Raw genomic sequence first — 17,319 nt, forward strand, 5'->3', positions numbered from 1 at the left:
GAAGAAAAAAAAATGTTCATACATAATTGGAGGTGAAATAGATTTAAGAGGAAATGGGTTCTCGTTTCACAGTATCTGAGCAGAAACTTCCCACCCTCCTTCTAACTGCAAGAAGCTAGAGATATGTTTTCTGAGGGTTTCAACAAACACATCAGTGTTTCAGGAATGCTCCTCTAAGCACATTCTTCATTCTCCTTCAATAAGGGAGCACTAAAGCTTGGTGTTGGCTACAGGACTGAAATGTGATGGAGCATGGAGCATGACAGCAAAACAACAAGGTCCTAGACAGCTGTGAGTGACAATCCGCCCACAGGCAACAGCCATCGGAACAGAAACAAAGAAAAGAAGCTGTTTATCTTCACAAAGTCTCAGACATGCAAAAAGCTCCAGCAAAATGCCTTCACCTCCATTGCCAACCCTTAAATGAGGTCTGAGAAGAGATGGAATCAGGATCCATTCCTTCCAGTCACTCAGGTGCACTGCATGCACCTGAGCTCCTCTGGGTTGGTCCTGCCTTCCCACCAGGTGCTCAATCACTGTTTCAGGCCACGACTTAGCATTTCCAGCACAAGAGCTGTACTTGTTAAAGTAAATTCTGTACTTAACTGCAGGTGGTTTTGGGAGTGGTGAGCTATGATTTTCAAAAATTCCAAAATAACACAGTACAGACCTGCAGCTCCATCAAGCAGAAGGTTGGTTGATGAACCCAGACATCTCCACCTTGCACAGGATAGCTCAAGTATGTTTTAAAAACAGCACAATGATTATATGCAGCTGTGCCATGGAAATATCACTTTATGGAAATGCTGCTCAGCTCAAGTTTCAAGTACGTCATAAGAGTGAAAAACGCGCTGTATAAAAGTGCCCGAGCTATAGGATCAACATACAGAAAAGGTGATGAAGGCTCTGAGGTCTCTCAAACCTATTTACTTATTTATTTATTTTCCTGAGGGAAGCTCAGAAGTTACAAATGGAGAGGCTTAAAGAACTTCTCAAGCAGATCTTTAAGCTGGTTTTTAAAGTGATATAATGCTCACTATTTGAAGTCCAAGTGGTGGCGGTATTTTGGATCCCGGAGGGTTTTGCTATGCTGTTACTCACGTTTATGAAGTGCTCTAATGGCAGCTTTGAGAGAACTAGGTGTACCAATCCCGCTGGTTTAAACCTTCAACTTACTGAGGATTTAGAGCAATGTATGGGGCTTAGAGGAAAAGTACTGCTCTTTATACACGTAAACCACACGTGGGTGTCTACAACCAAAGCAGTTCTTAAAAAAACCACTGAGAATAGACATTAACAGATTGAATTTTCATACTGCGTGAAGTTCCTAGCAAGGCGTGACTGATCATGTTCAAGGTAAAATATGAGGATAAGGTGGCTGTTGCTCTATTTACCCAAAGAAATACAGAACGTTAATTCCAAACAGAGCCGATTTCACATGACTGGCAAAAAATATAGATGTGAGAAGAAAGGCAATTATTGCTAAAATGGTTCATGGCCTATTCAGTTCAGCAGCTCTGTGGAAGTAATTTAAATCCATGCCATTTAGATATTAAGCACTGCTGGAAGAAAATAAAAGCAATGTAAGTTTTTACGTTCTTCTCTCCTCAAACATCGTGGTTAGCTTTTACCTATAAAACATTAGTTTAGGTTTCCCAGAGTAGGTAATTAAGTGCTTACAAATACACTGCCCTTACAAGTGAAGCAGCAGCAGTGAGATGCCCTTTCAAACTATACTTGAGAGTAAAAACTGGATGTATTTGGTGCTACTGTTGGACCTTTCAGAACTGAAATGAACAAAGTACCCATTCAATCTTTACATCTGAGGCTTCACAGTCAAAAATATGGCACATCATAGGAAAAAATATTCTGATAAGACTAACATATCTTATACTTGTGATAAAGAAGCCATTATCTTAGGTTGCTCCTGATTAAAACTATTCAAACATCTGCCTTCATTATATGTGGAAACACTTAGGACTCTGTAAGCAACAATAAATTTGAAATAAAACAGGACATATCACATTTTGTTTCAGTAAATAAAATGGAAAACACATCACTCTTCTCCTTTTTAAGGACGTGGGAGGTAATTGCTCCATCCTTTCACTTACCCAGGACATGAATCAGTTGGTTGCATTTCCTTATTGGCAATGAGGAAGCAAATCTATATGTGACACAAAAGCTGCAGACTGGAAAGTGTTCTAGGTCATCATTTGCATCTTGCTCAGAACTGAGAGAGGTTCTTGTAAGGAGGACTACCCTGATGACTGTTCCTGGTTGTGGTTACTGCAAATGTTGTCTACCTTGACTACCACCAACTTTGATGTTGTTGAAAAGACATTGATAACCATTCTTATTTTCTCCAGGCAGCACAACATTTATTAGAATCAAATACTGTTAGACAAATAACTTCAGGAAGTTCTCTTTTCTTTATTTCTTGTCTGATTTGCTTTTACGATCTCTTTACATCTATAATGCTTTATTACATGTGTTACCATAGGCTTCTTGCTTATGCATGAACATCCTACCAGCAGTCCTGGTACCTGAGTTGGTGTTCCTCCCTGAGGAACCTGAATCATGCTTACATTTCCATAGACACAGCTGACTGTGAGGAATACCTGGGTTTCTAGACCATACGTGACTCCTACATGTACATATGTAATTAGAAGTATCCTGATTTATAGCCGAAATCCAGCAAGTAAGTATAGGAGAACACACAGACATCAGAAGATGAGGGGTGTGGTTTCTGAACCATCTAAGAGTTTGTGGTTTCTGTATACCAGCAGCACAACTATTGTCAGGATCTTTATAAGCAAAGCAGAAATGCCTCAAGAAGACATCTGAGAAAATGCGATGAATTGGAAATTCAGGTACCCACACATGGGCACACATTAGCAAACATGCCAGTATAGGTATAATGCATATAGCAGCAGCCCCTGTGTGGGCTGGTTTAGGAGATGAGAAGTCAGCAGTGCACAGCTGCCCTCGGATTTCCCAGAGGCAGGTACATGTTGGGTGTTGTGGGTGTGTTGATCAGCTCTCACCAAAGCTCCCATGGGACCTGTTGCACCTATTGTATAGAGACACTGTCACCCCATGTAAGCTTAGTTTTATAGATGGGGCTGGACTGGGGCTGAGAAGGCCTCTGACCTCCAAAATTTGGTTCAGGGCACAATTCTGTTCTTATTAGTTTCTAGAAAGTCATTTAGCTACTTTGGTGGAGTAGACAACACCTTACAAGACTGCTCTGAGCAGCACCAGTCACAAACAGCTCTGTTCTGCATTCACAGCAGCAATGGGGACACTGAGGCTTATCATGGCTTAGAGCATAATCCTGAGGCACAGTGCCTTGTCTTACTCCTTAATTATTCACCACCATGCATTCCTCATTAATTTCTATAGAGAAGGCTAATCTCACTGGAGATCCTGTGCCACAGGTACATCAGGTTATTACTGTGACATGTTACAGCTTATGAATTCCTGTAGTTGTATTTGCTGCACATATGCATTGTGCAGTAATATAGTAAATAAATGATTTTAAGATTAAAATTGAAAAAATCCAGAATATCCAGCCTGCTCTTTAAGTTTTACTTTTGTTTGCCATGTTTGCACATTTATACAGTGCTCCAGGTAAACACTTCTACATATATATATGTATTTTTTATCACTGCCATATTATCAGGGTGTGCAATATAATAAACAGGTCTGTTAAAGCACCAATGATGTCTCTATTGGCAGACTTATAAAAGAGCTCGGTGACCTTGGTTAATTAGCCATGTAATAAACCAGAACTGAAAGAGCCTATTCCCACAAACCGCAGCACAGCACCACTCCACCCCCCGCCTGTCAGAGCTGCTCTGAATGGGAAGTCAGCAGACGCCATGCAAAGTGCATCCACTTAGCCTTGTAGCCCTTTTGAATTTATGCAAAGATTAACAAAGAAATTTCCTTCCAGCCACTGATTAAGAAACAGTCTTTAAAACAAAAAAGATAAGTTTTCTGAATACCTCTGCCAGTTATTTCTCTTCTCCTACTGGTTAGTACTGCTTACGTTGTATTTAGTTAAATGCATACATTCAGAAGACTCACAGCAATTATACTTAAAAAAATGTTATCATTTCTTCTGTCCCTTTCTAAAATGTTTTCTATAAATACTATTTTGTCGTCATGTTTATCTCAGCTATTCCAAACAGAAGTCCTGATCCCAATTAAAGAATAGCTAATATCGTATTTTGCAGGAAGTACATATATATATATATACTTCCTGCAAAATATATACTGCAAAATATATTTTATATATATATATAGTGCCTGTATGGCACATTACTGAGTTATAAATGATGCTAACAGGAATTGTATAGAAAAGTGTCTTGTATGTATTTCCTGTTGTTCACTTGATTTGACTAAAAAGTAAACCTGAAAAAAAGTCAAAACGACGTTATAGAAACGAAATGGTTGGCCTTTTGTCTGAGGGAAAGATGGAAAATGAATTCAAATTTTTAGCAGATTTTCTGACTTTATCCTGTCAGAGTAGAAATGAAGGGTTATTTCAGCACTAGCAGGAATCACTGCAATTTTAAAATCACAGAAGTGTCACTTCATAACAAGTGTAACATCAATTAACCACATAGCCATGGAGTTAGTGTATTCCTCTGCACGTGTGTCAGCTTCCCTGACTGCTGCAGGAGTTCTTTCTTCCCTTCACCCAACTTGTCTGCAGCTCACAGCTGCTGTCCTTTTGTGGCATCTCCTGCATCCTGGCGCTACACAGAAGACAAACTGAAACCACACGTCAGAGACATCAACATGGGTTTTAACACCACAAACCATCGCTTCCATGCATGAGAGAGATTTTCATTAAATTTCTAGTCTTCCTGTGTGGCAAAACAGGAGGACATCACCCTGGTTTTAACTAGAAATCCATGTGCGCACTCAGGATCTTTTCATCTGCAGTCATTTCTTTCAGTACAGCAGATCACAGTAAATTCACATGAAGAGGGGCTTCATTGCCAAGCAGTTCCTGTTTTCCAGAGAGGTGTTAATATCAGGCATGGGAACAGCCTTGACGGATCAAAGATTACAGCCAGCTGATAGCGGGGTATCCAAGACCTAACTGCTCCCTAGATATTCTTGTAGAATCCCAAAATACAGTGGGAGGCGCATGTTAGCAAACTACATTTGCTAACTTACTTTCTGTGCTTTCTAATGTGATCTAACATATCTCTATATCTATATGTGATATCTCTGGAAAATATTTCAGGGCTCAGAAAGCTACAGTGTTAAGCAGATAGTTTGGGAGACTGTGTGTGTGTGTCTGTGTGTGTTTGTGCTCATTTATGAAATCTAAAGTATAGATCCATGTACTACAAACACAGGAGTATGAGCAATCCCCACATTTTACTGCAAAAAAATACACAAGCAGTCCAGGATCAGACACTTCAGTTGAATTTCTTGTTCTGAATTCAGCTTCTAGAATGATTAAAGCCGTGTAAAAGAAAGCCTGGTGAAACAGAGGTAGGTACACGCTGGTACAAGTGGCCACTGCAGATTAACCTGAAATTTCAGAAAATGCCATCAAGCAAACAAAGAGGTACAGAACTGGGGAATTGCGACTTAATCACTCTCCTTAGACCCTGAGGCTGTAAACACTTCTGCGGGGCAAACCAAAGGAAACCTTCCTGAGAACGAAGCTGAGCACAAGTTTCAGAGATGGTGGGGCAGAGGTTCTACAGTTTAACAACACTGCGCTAAGTAAGGTACTGCTTGCTATAACTGTAACAGTCCCACCAAGAACGCTCGGTGGGTATCCCAAATACGTGACCTACTCCGGCTGTGCCCCGGGAAAACCCGAGGGCACGAATCCAGTTCCCTCGCCACGGCAGGTTCGCCATCTGCTGCACACACACCCAGGACAGTCCTGCCCTGACTGCAAAAAAAGCGTGTACCCCAGCAAAGTTGGGAGCTGTCGGCTGCAGCTCTGCCTCTGCTTTCAGGCTTCTCGATCTCGGCTCCGCTAAGGCTGGAGGAGGATGCCCTCCTCTGGCTGCGCATCCACTTTTCATCAGCCTCAGAGGCTGAAGAGAAATCACTTTGAACACTGAGGCGGGGAGCTGGAGGCAATTACTTGTGATTGATAGCACTAAATATGAAACCGCATGTACCTCATCCATGAAGCATGGAATCAGCAGCATATTGTTAGTGGGGGAGATGAATGGGGCTCGAGATAACCTTGGCAAATTAGGCATATGTTAGCATTAAGCTTTGTCAGTAAGCAGGCTATAAATTACAGACATATTGTAACTCCATAAACTCATCTAATGAATTGAATGACAGTGGTAATTTAAGGCGGAATGGAACTGTTTAACCCTTTTAAGAATTTAGCTGTATTTCTATATTATGCAACAATCCAAACTGTATTAAAAAGCTTCTGTTTCATATATGCTGCGAGATCTCACAACCATAACAGGGAAACCATCGCTCTGTGTTTCATGTGTGTTTTAACAAACGATTGGCCAATTTGGTGTGAATTATTGTAATTTTGAGCTGATTAAAAAAGAGAGGAAAAAGAATTGAATTGCCTGTGGGGGAAGGATGCTCCTTGTGCATTCTCTTATGCAGTCATTATTTTCCTGTATGATCAAGCTAAATATATTTAAGCTATAAGACACAGCATGCCATGCATTTCTGGACTACTACTGAACACCTTGGGAGGTGTTATACGACACCAGGCAAAAGGACAAGTGACTTCTGTCATCGGAGAAGTGCAATAATCCTTTCAAAATGCATGGCCTGCAGGGTCTTATTGCTATTCTGAAATGGAATTTATAAATAAAAATAAGAAAGTCAGTCTCCTGCATTTGCTGGCTGCCATTGACAGACTTATGCCATCGGTGACAGCTGATTCGGGATTCTGAAGTCATTTTCTGTTTTACTGTGTATTTCAGCCAAAGCAACATTTGATAATCACTAGTGGCATGAAAGAGCTTAAAACTGAAATGAGAAATTTTAGTGCAAGATATTGTTAATTAAAATGTGTTGACTCAATACAAGAATATTAATGTTTTTAGTCAGAAGCAATTGAAGAAGTGAGTGCACTGACTATACTGCAGGTACAGCTTCTTACTCTAAGCAAGCTCATTAGTAAGTAAGAGATGTTCACTTTTAGGAGCTTTCAGGAAGGGGTGTTCCCTCACACACTGCAGCTCTTTGGCACTTGACCCTGGCACACACAGAAACCAGGGAGAAATTTCTCATGAAACTTCTGTAGATTGCTCATCTTAACACACATCATTCCCTATTTAAAAGGTGCATCAAGTGAAGGAAATGGGAACATTTATTTACCTCTGTGCCACAGATCAGGGATCAGACCTGTGGGATGCAAATTTTGAAACGGACACTGACAGAAGAAACAGTAAGAAAAAATGAAATCTTCAGCACATGACCTTTCTATTAAGAGAATAATTATGACTTCTGCTGCCATGCATGACAATGTGCCACATGAGCATTTGCTGTGAGCAGAGAACAACCAGAACAAGTGATTTGGGTTGAGAAAGACACTGAAGCAAGAAGATGGGGAAAGACAGATTGAGATAAAAGATAGAATAAAAAAAAACAAGACACAATGACAGTTCAATGTGAAAAAAGGAGAGAAGTTCTTTTACAGATGCTTTATTCACATATGACATTTTTTAGTTAGTATTTCGCACATAGATGCATAGAATAGATTGAGTTGGAAGGGAACCACAAAGACCATCAAGTCCAACTCCTGGCTCCACATAGGACCACCCAAAAATCAGATAATATGTCTGAGAGCATAGTTCAGCTTCTTCTTGAACTTGTGGCTGTGACCACCGCCCTAGGCAGCCTCTTCCAAGCATTTAAAAATCCACTTTTTCCCCCCATGGATTACTCCTAGGGAAAAAAATCTGCACAAAACTCCTGGGTTTTCTTATGTACTTAGGAAACAGGTATATTTTCTTGTAACCATAGAGCTCAAACAGCTCTGTTGTGTGAATTTTGGTGCACACGGGTTCAAAGTTGCACTAGGGACACAACAAGGAGTTTAAGGAAGGATATCAGCGTTTATCTTGAAAATAAAAAAGGCTTAAGAAACAAAGCTATGTGAGGCAAAGAAACATGATGTTCATTGTGAAAGGTTTTAAAGCAACAAGTGGGAAATCATTGTGATGCCTGTAAGACTGACAGAGCAAGGTGGGAATTCACACTCAGAATGCTACATTTACTTAAATTCATTCCTATCCCCAGCAGACAGTGATACTCTGAGCTGTTGGTGAGGACTTCTATGAGAAGAGCAGGTAGTAATTTAGCCATTTAGTAATGGCTGGCCCTTTGTTAAGTTCCACAGTGAGGATATGAGGAGACTTCAAACACTGCATGTCTCCAGCCATGCTTTCCTGATTCAGCAAGGTTACAACCACAGAGGAAAACAAACCCAATGCTGTACAGCTGTTTTTGCAGCATCCTTCTCTGCGTGCTGTTGGTGGAAGGCTTTGTGGGAAGCAGGCTTATCACAGCCTGGGGGTGCCTGGGAAGCTCAGCTGCAGCTGCAGCTGCTGTTCACACTGGGAATGTGATGGAAAAAGATTTTTTTGGTGTCCTATAATGTAGCTCCCTAAATTCAGTTCCTGGTGTGGCTGCTCCCTGTTAGTGGAGAAGACCCTCTTGGGCAAATGGCTGCAGTTAATCCTTAAACTAAGGGGATTCTGAAATGTGCCTGTCTGCTATTCCTGACCTTGGGGTTTGACAGACCTAACTCTAGGCTGGCTGTTCTCAGCCTTCCCTCTCCTTTCAAGAAGAGCTCCTATAGAAAGTGCTGCAGGTGCCTAAACTGCATGCCTTGTGCCGCCAAAGCTCAAACACCTGACAGGCTTTGACATGAGAAACAGCTCTGGCAAAACTCATTGAGTATCTTTAATGTGGAAGAAAAAGAAAAAAACTAAAAATAATGGCAATAAATTTTTGTCTCATATAGAAGAAAGCATTTCTTCTAAATATCCTTGGAGGAAAAATGACTATTCACTAAATATAGTGAATTAAAAACTGATTCTTTGTGAGGCAGGTTTTTCCAAGGTTTTTCTCCACATCCCACTCAAGGGGCCAATATGAAACTTTCATAGGATGAAGAAGTAAAAAAATGTCAGTGGAAGACTGCCCTGTTTGCATGTAACATGGGAATCTTGTACTTATGTAATTCACAAGCCATGTGTGGAAAGAAAGAATTTGTCTCAAACATTTCCATCTTCTGAGCAATGTTGCGGAACGTTTTGTTTCACAAACACTGCATTTCAGTGACACTTTGAGCATGCTTAAACAACAGCATAGTGTGAGTGCTTCAGAGTTTTTGTTATGAATCTGGCACCTGAATAAAATTGGTTCTTCATTCAAGAAAAGATTACTATGACCCTTACTTCTCCATTTTCCTAATGGTTTCTTCACTACAATGACAAAATTGAATGACTATCTCAGGCATCTGTAAGATTTGGAGTTAAATCTACCTAGTGCAAATCAATAGAATGGAAATCAAAACTAAAAGCCTGGGTTTATTTTTTGCAATACTCTACATGTAATACAACTTTGCATTTAACTTCTGGACTTAATGATGACTCCACAACTAAGTCAGTCAATGAATGCATGCTTTATGTACTTTAATAGGATCAAGCTGGTGAGAACTTCTTGATGAAAATAAAGTTAAATTCTGGTCTTACTTTTATAAGGAACTCAGTCATGCTCCTCATGAATGACTTCAGCTGCTATACTGCAGATAGCAAATCACAGCTAGTGGAGTATGGCCAGCATCATGCAGTGCTGAAGTGAGAGACTGATCAAGCAAAGGCCAGAAGGTTGATAGGAATCCATGGTGGGGAACTTTTCTTCAAGTAGTCATTTCCAAAACTTGCCTTAAAGTAGTTGATAAAATAACAGCTATGCCAAGTACAATTATCCATGATGCTTACTAACTTGTTAAAGAATTGCCTAGTTTTTCCTCAAACTAGTTGACTTAGATTGCTCATTACATTGTCTTGCACTGTCCTTCTGGATCACTGTCTGACTCTATTGCTCCAATGAGCCCTGGAGAGCAGAGAGTGCCCTATTCCACAGGATTCCAGAGATTCACCTTACTTGCAACACACTGAGTGGGATGAGACAGACTTCAATGTCATTACATAAAAGAAAGCCTACAGGTAGTTTGCAGCAGACTCTGTCCAAGTGAGAGCTTTGTGGGTTTTAAAGGGGGTCACATGTAGCTCACTGCCTAAGGATAGAGAAGGGAAGGATAGAATGGCTTAAAAGCAAAAGCTTGTGAGCATCACAACCAATTTGCACCACTTACATTTCAGAGACAGGTGAGAAAAAAATTTTGCTATTGTTAAAAAAAAAAAAAGAGGAATAGATGCAGTTAATAATGTAGGAAACAATGACTCATTAATTAAATTAGGGATCAGAGATCTTGAAACACTATGGGAGGATTTAAAAACTGGTCTGATGGATGGCATTAAACATCAGACAATTAGAATCGCATTTGACAGAAATAAGGTGTAGCAAAGAAGTGTACAGTTAATAAAGGATAATGCCAAAGTTTCTAGAAATGTTTGCATTTCAGTAGATGTTCCCAATAAAGTGCATGTAGAGGACGAGATGCTGTCAGCAAAGACAAGTTTGAAATTCATGAGTTCATTTTCAAGATTGTTATAATCTGACTCTGCTAAAACACTTCCTTTACCAAGTAGCTGAACTTCTACCAATAGTTACTTACTTATCTCAAAGTCTTTGTTGCCCTTTCATATAAAAATTGAGAGCCAACATCCATAGACTTGGAGGATTGCTTGCATTATGGTCAAAACATATTTACTGAAAATGTTCACAAGCAGCATACTGGACTTTTCCATTTTTTGAGCAAGTTCAGAATGAAAGCACTTCTTATCACCTCCCTTCTCAAAGGAGCCACACAGGTAAAACAAAGAAAGCAGATACCATTATGATCTGTGTGGAACCAGGAGTTGCACTTAATACTTCCTATGGGTCCCTTCCAATTCGAGATATTCTGATTTTATGACTCTGTGGCCCAAGGCTCTGTGTTAACTTACTTAACTCCAACTTAACTTACTGAGCCCTATCCCTGAACTATGTGATCCTGCCAATCTGTTGTGGTGGTTTTTGTTTTTTTTTTTTTGTCTGTACAAAATCATCTGATCTGAAATCATGACTGAGGAAATAATCTTTCTCTGCTGGAAAGAATGATTTTAAGTACGTTTTTAAGCCAGCTCTGTAAAAGTGCTCTGCAACACATTTTAAAATGTAAACAAGAGGATCTGCCCATCAATGTACTCACTGATTCTTCACAAGTGTTTCAACACTTTGCAAGAGTAAGCCCTAAAATCTCACATTCACATGAGTTCCTAACAAATATTCAGTCATTTTGGGTGAATTTCTCTCTTGATCAAAAGAAACGGGAGCATTTTCACTGACTTCACTGAGGAGAGAATTCCCTTTTTTTAAATGAAAATTCATCTTACTATATATGAATGAATATACCTACATTTAATCTATCAAGATCTTTCTCATTCTCCATTACACTTGGTCCTTTTAATCCAGTTTGCCAATTTATTTTAGAATGAAGTTCATACTGGCTTCATTTCTATGTACAGAAATACTATGTTATGTTCTGTGACATCTTTAAAGGTGAGAAAAGTGAGCTAAATGACTGGCAATCATTTTATACTCTAATTACATGTTGTCAGGTTAACTACATGGTATAGCACTGCTTTTCTTTTTCATAGAAAAGGGCTATCCCCATTTATATAATGTGTGCAGACAGTTTGTGTGCTCTTGTATCCAGACTGCTTTTTCTATTGCTCATGTCCTGTGTATTTTCCCTTCTGCTTTTCCTGCTAGCAGTAGTGGGCATAATCCTAATGAGGAATTGCTGTTTTCAATTGTAAAAACAAGTACAGAATCATAAAATCATAGAATCACCAAGGTTGGAAAAGACCCTCAAGATCATCCAATCCAACTGTCTACCTATCACTAATATTTCCCCACTAGACCATGTCCTTTAGTACAGCATCTAACTGTTTCTTGAATACCTCCATGGACAGTGACTCCACCACCTCCCTGGGCAGCCAGTTCCAGCACCTGACCACTCGTTTGGAGAAGAATTTTTTCCTAACATCCAAGCTGAGTAATACTGGAAGGAAATAGAAGTAATACTAGATGGAAAAATAATTATCTGTCTTCTGAGTTGTGTCTGATAATTAAATACTAAGAGCTTTGCTTTGGATGAAATGCATCCTTCCTGTACAAGAGAAGACCTAAAACAAGGACAGTGACAATCTCTAGGTCAGAGATGTTCACTAACCTAATGCACACTGAAGCATTTTGATGGGTACTGTATCAATATCCCCCTGCAAGGTTATGGGTCATAAAAACTGTGTGTGTAACAGTATGCTGAATCTTGCCCTTTCTTGACAGCTTTCCCTGAACTTCTCTATATAAGATTGTCTTCAAAACACACCACAAAGTAGATTAACTCCACAGACAGATTGCTCTGCCATCTATTCCACCTACACATGACCAATCCACAGCCAGGCCTCTACATTTCTTCCTTTATTAGAATGATGGAAAGGTTCTTTCCCTTCTATAATGTACATCTGTACATCTTTTGAAAACGTAATGTTTTCAATTGTTTTATTGGATGTTAGTAAATAATAACCAGTGTGTATTCTTATTTGTGTTAGGAATTAAAATGTGAACATGTGTGATGATGAACCAGGTTCATCAGCCCACCACCTTCCAAGGAGGTGGGAAGGCTGCTAAGGGCTGCAGGCTGCCTAATGACCTCTCCTATGTCTACAAACAGCACAGTCCTCAAAGCAGCTGTAGAAACCTATCATCTACTTTCAAGCACGAGACTGAGGCCCTACATTTAGAAACCCCATGAGTTCATCCCCAACCTGCACTACAGTCTGGCTTCTGCCCCACCACACTGCTGCTGAACATACTTAGACCCTGACTTGTGGGCTGACCTCTGGTCTTGACTTGGCCCAGCCTCATCGCCATGAATTTCCCGAAGACCTGGTCTCTGGAGAAAACACTTCTTGAGCAATTCTTCTCTGACTCTGTCATCGTTACTGAGTGCTGGAGATGACCAGGGATGTCAGTGGAAAGCTGATAAAAATCAAAGAAGGAAGACTGTAGCTGTAGTGCCTTCCAATAAAAAAAAATATAGGAATCAAGGTTAATTCACAGAACATCTGAAAAAAACACTTGAAATCTGACATGGCTAATCTGCCCTAGTGACACTTTACAAGCCTTTCTACAAGGCAAAAGTAGAAAGGACAATTTCATAAATGGCAGGACGAGAAATAGAAACTAAAAAATCCAAATACAATGTAACACAAACAGCTCAGTAAATAATAGTGCAATTTTCCTAGCTAATAGAATGGTTTAACACCTGAATAAACTCACTCGCCTGATTAAACACTAACAACATAAACCCATGAAAGAAGATTATAAGTTGTAATATCTCTTTGCAAATAATAGCATATTAGCCACTGTTGCGTACTTCTCCAATTACATCCCTTTAATTCTTTTCATCTGGAAAACAGTTCACATTATAATAGTCAGCATCATTTGTGTTTTAAAACAAGTGATTATGTTATATGCAGTGTCTATTGCCAAATTGCAGGTCTCTTCATATAACTAAGTATACTTTCAAAGTTAAATAAATCAGCAATTGGTAATGCAAGTTATCTTTAATAAGACTTCCTATGAAAAAAAAATGTTTGAACTTCAACAAACTTTTACTCCTTGTGACATTAGACACTTTCTCCAGGCCTTCTTCCTACATGAATTAGAGGAGCATAAATTATACCTAACAGTAGCACACTCACTTTTACCAAAATGCATGAGCAAGTCCAGATCCACATTCACACGGCTTTGGTTTGCTTCTCTTCAGTGGACTTGAAACGAGTGTGGGGTGGCTTAGAAAGAAACGTGGGAATCCAAAGCCTTTGGTTTCAGTCACAGCAGTCTCCGTTCACCACCTATTGTAATCAATCACTTCCATCCTTCTCTTTTCCATTTACCTCCAACTATGCAATTCACTGTCTCTTCTTGTCTGGACATTCAACAGCTATAATTTACTGACCTTCAGGGCTGCCATCCTGCTTGAATTACTTGGAAATCCCCAGCTGGCTTGAAAATCCCCCATGTGAGGGAAGAGAACCCCTGCAGATTATTCTGCTCCAGAGATTGAAGCCAATAAACTTTATAATCCAATAGCAAAATACTGGAGAGGTGTAAATCACTGCAGGGTAGCATTTCTACCGCTGGAGCTCTTTAAGAATAGAAGAAACAAACATTTCTCAGGAATAGTTTGAATATCCTAGACCCTGTTTTAGTGCAAAGGATGACATTCCATCATCTGCTGCATTTCCATGATTCCTTTGGAGCATATAAGTGCAGAGCATTGCGATAAACCAAGACAAAATGAGCCAGTATGGTAATTTATGTATTTCAGAGGGTTTCAAAGTGAGGAACAAAATCAGTCAAGTTTTCATTATGCAGGCTGTTTTAAAAAACAGTGAATACCAATTTCCAAAGACAGCCCAGATGAAGATATCTGTAAAGAGCAAAAGTAGTTAATGTTGCAGTAAACTACTCTCTATCTCAGTTATGTGTTCCAGCTAGTGAGACACATGAAATGTATGGTCAGGATTTATTTGCCAGTTTTAAAGCAAGAGTGTGCTCTGAGATTTTTTGCATGCTCTTCTAAAACATTGCCTTGTAAAGTTTTAGACTTTTACAAACACAGAAAGAATGTTGAGGATCAGTCTTCATTACTGGTGTGACTAGTCCTACATTTCCTCTTAATAAACCTCAGATGTTAGGTTTATCTGACTTTTTCCTTTCACCTTTTTGGCTCCCCAAATTCGCAATTTGCAGAATCTTCATTCTGAACCTATAGAGTTACACAGCCTCTAGTTCTAATTTTCCAGTGGGTTCAGTGTCATGATATTTTTAAATTAATCCCATCACTGATTCAAAATCAGAAATTAAATTCCTACTGCTTCTAGTAGTCATTTTTCTTAGACTATAAACTCTCTGTGGGATGGACAGTATTATTCTGATAGTACCTTACACACCTCTTACCAAAGACCTGTTTACGTGCTAAAAAACCTTATTAGAGAAAGTGTCTTTTGAGAGGGAGGGGGGAGAAGAGGGAGGAAAAGAGGGATGTGGGGAAGAAATGAAGGAGGGAAAGAAGGAGGGAAGGAAGGAAGTGGAAAGCTTGGCAGATTCATGAATAAAGTTAAAATGATCTGGTGGCCTGCAAAACATAATCGGACTTTTACCATCTCTATAGGAATGAAACCAATGATCAAAAGAGACCATTCAGGTAGTTTTTTGGGTTTTTTTTTTCCCTCTTTTTTATAAAAATGACAGATACGGCCTATTGATTTTGCATTTTTGTTTTCTTGTACAGAACTATGGATCTGTACAGAGCTGGTGTTAGAACTGGAAAGCAGATAACGTAAATGAAGAATCAAAAAAACCCACCCACCCACCCAACCAACCAACCCAAAACCAAAATCTTTTCCTGGGCTCCATGGTACTTATCTTGGGGATGTGACAGTGGGAAGAGTCAAGAAAAAGATCAGCTGTGTCTGAACTGAACTGTTTATTTTATTAAAATAGGAAGTCTCTGGGCATATTAACAGCTTCTATTTTACAGAACACTTTCCTTATAAATAACCTCAAAAGAAACACAATGAAATGATATTAAAAAAGGAAAAAACACATAGTTTTCTTTCATCCATACATAGGATGCCTCCCTGCTTCAGGGGTGGACAGCAAGGGAATGAAATGAGGTAAGAACAAAAATGTACATAGTCACTACTCATTCTGTGAGTGTTTGAGGACTGCTTCAAACAGCTGGAATCTTTTGTATGGGTAGGGTCAGCTGTACATTAGAAGATTGCTTTGCACATCGTGATGCTGAGGTACAGCCAACAAGCCCCTCCATGAGCCCTGCTCTCTGCAGCTGCTAAAAGCAGCGTCACAGCCCTAGTGACACAATAGTTGCATGAGTGTTCATGTCCTTTCCATTCACTTACTGGTTTATTTTTTTTTTTTCCCCTAGGTGTTGTATTTCTTTCTCCTGTGTACCCCACCTTAGTGCATAGCAGCAGTGTGGCTGGCTGGGATGTAATTCTGGTGTCCTACCTGCAGAGGTGGGCAGGATCTTGCCATCCTGACTTCTCCCCCACTCCCAGCTGGGATATCCTCAGAGCAGCACAGGAGCACCCACAGCTGCAGCACTGTCCATTCTGTGGCCGGCCTCCTCTGCATCCCTGGGGTCAGCCGTGCTGTGCTGCTCTGTACATCCTGCTTGCAGCTAAATAGAAACATGTACAGCATGTGTTCACTGACTGCCTTCCAGAGTGCTTCTTCTGTGATTATGGAAGAGGCATGGAGGGAAAACAGTATATCTAACAAAGTGCTCGTGTGATGCAGCTGTATCCGTTCTTAATCTTTCATTAATGCCTCATCAAAAGAGTACTGTACTTTCTGTTTGTTTCATTTACCAAAGGTCAGTGTACTTGGAAGCTATTGTCATAGAGCATTACAGACTTTCTACATATTTCTCTGGTATTGTTCCAAGCATTCGTATACACAAATGAGTCAATTGGTATGCAGATTGTCTATCATTAAAACCATTTCAAAATCAGCTTTGTCATTGGTTTAGTGCTGGAACTTGCATATCCTTCCTGAATGCAATGTGTTGCTCTGCAAGGGTACGGTGAGGCCAAACTCATGCTGGACCAGTCCCGTTTTTCATTCAGGCAGAACTTCCACTGACTTCAAGGGAAATTTTGCCTGAGTCAGGCCTGCAAGCTGAACACCGCTGCTTTTACCGCGTTCTCTTTGTGAGCTGCCAGGTCTGCATAGGCTACACATGGACACAAAGGAGACTGTGCTTTTTGCTCCTCTCCTCTGCTCACAGGTTTGTGTTTTGCCTGCTTCGGTGTCAGAACACACGATTTTAAAAAGCTTTCAAAAAGTTTTTCTGACCGCCTCTAAGAGCTGCCAGCCCCTGAGCTGCTGCTGTTTTTCCACCAGGTGGCACAACTACCACAGCTATCAGTGGAATTCCACAGTATTTGATGCCCTGCCTTTCTGCAGGTGTCGCTGAAGCCATATAATCATCCATCCATATCCAACCAAAAGCTCACACACACCCATGGCAGAATGCATTATTTAATGCATATAACGTAATGCAATTGAGAGAGATAAAAA

The 17,319-nt window shown here is 40.0% G+C and overlaps 1 long non-coding RNA gene across 1 annotated transcript in view; it reads left to right on the plus strand.

Moving 5' to 3' along the window:
* Positions 1-16,750, plus strand: part of LOC146762710 (uncharacterized) — a 480,249-nt gene extending 463,499 nt beyond the window's left edge. Inside the window, exon 4 of the long non-coding RNA XR_014941841.1 lies at positions 16,163-16,750. This is a non-coding gene — a long non-coding RNA (uncharacterized LOC146762710). The remainder of the gene's footprint in view (positions 1-16,162) is intronic.
* The last annotated feature ends 569 nt before the right edge of the window (positions 16,751-17,319 follow it).

The sequence above is a fragment of the Coturnix japonica genome, chromosome 1 (assembly GCF_054131305.1).
Source record: "Coturnix japonica strain WE chromosome 1, WE-NBRP24, whole genome shotgun sequence".
Taxonomy (NCBI): Eukaryota; Metazoa; Chordata; class Aves; order Galliformes; family Phasianidae; genus Coturnix; species Coturnix japonica.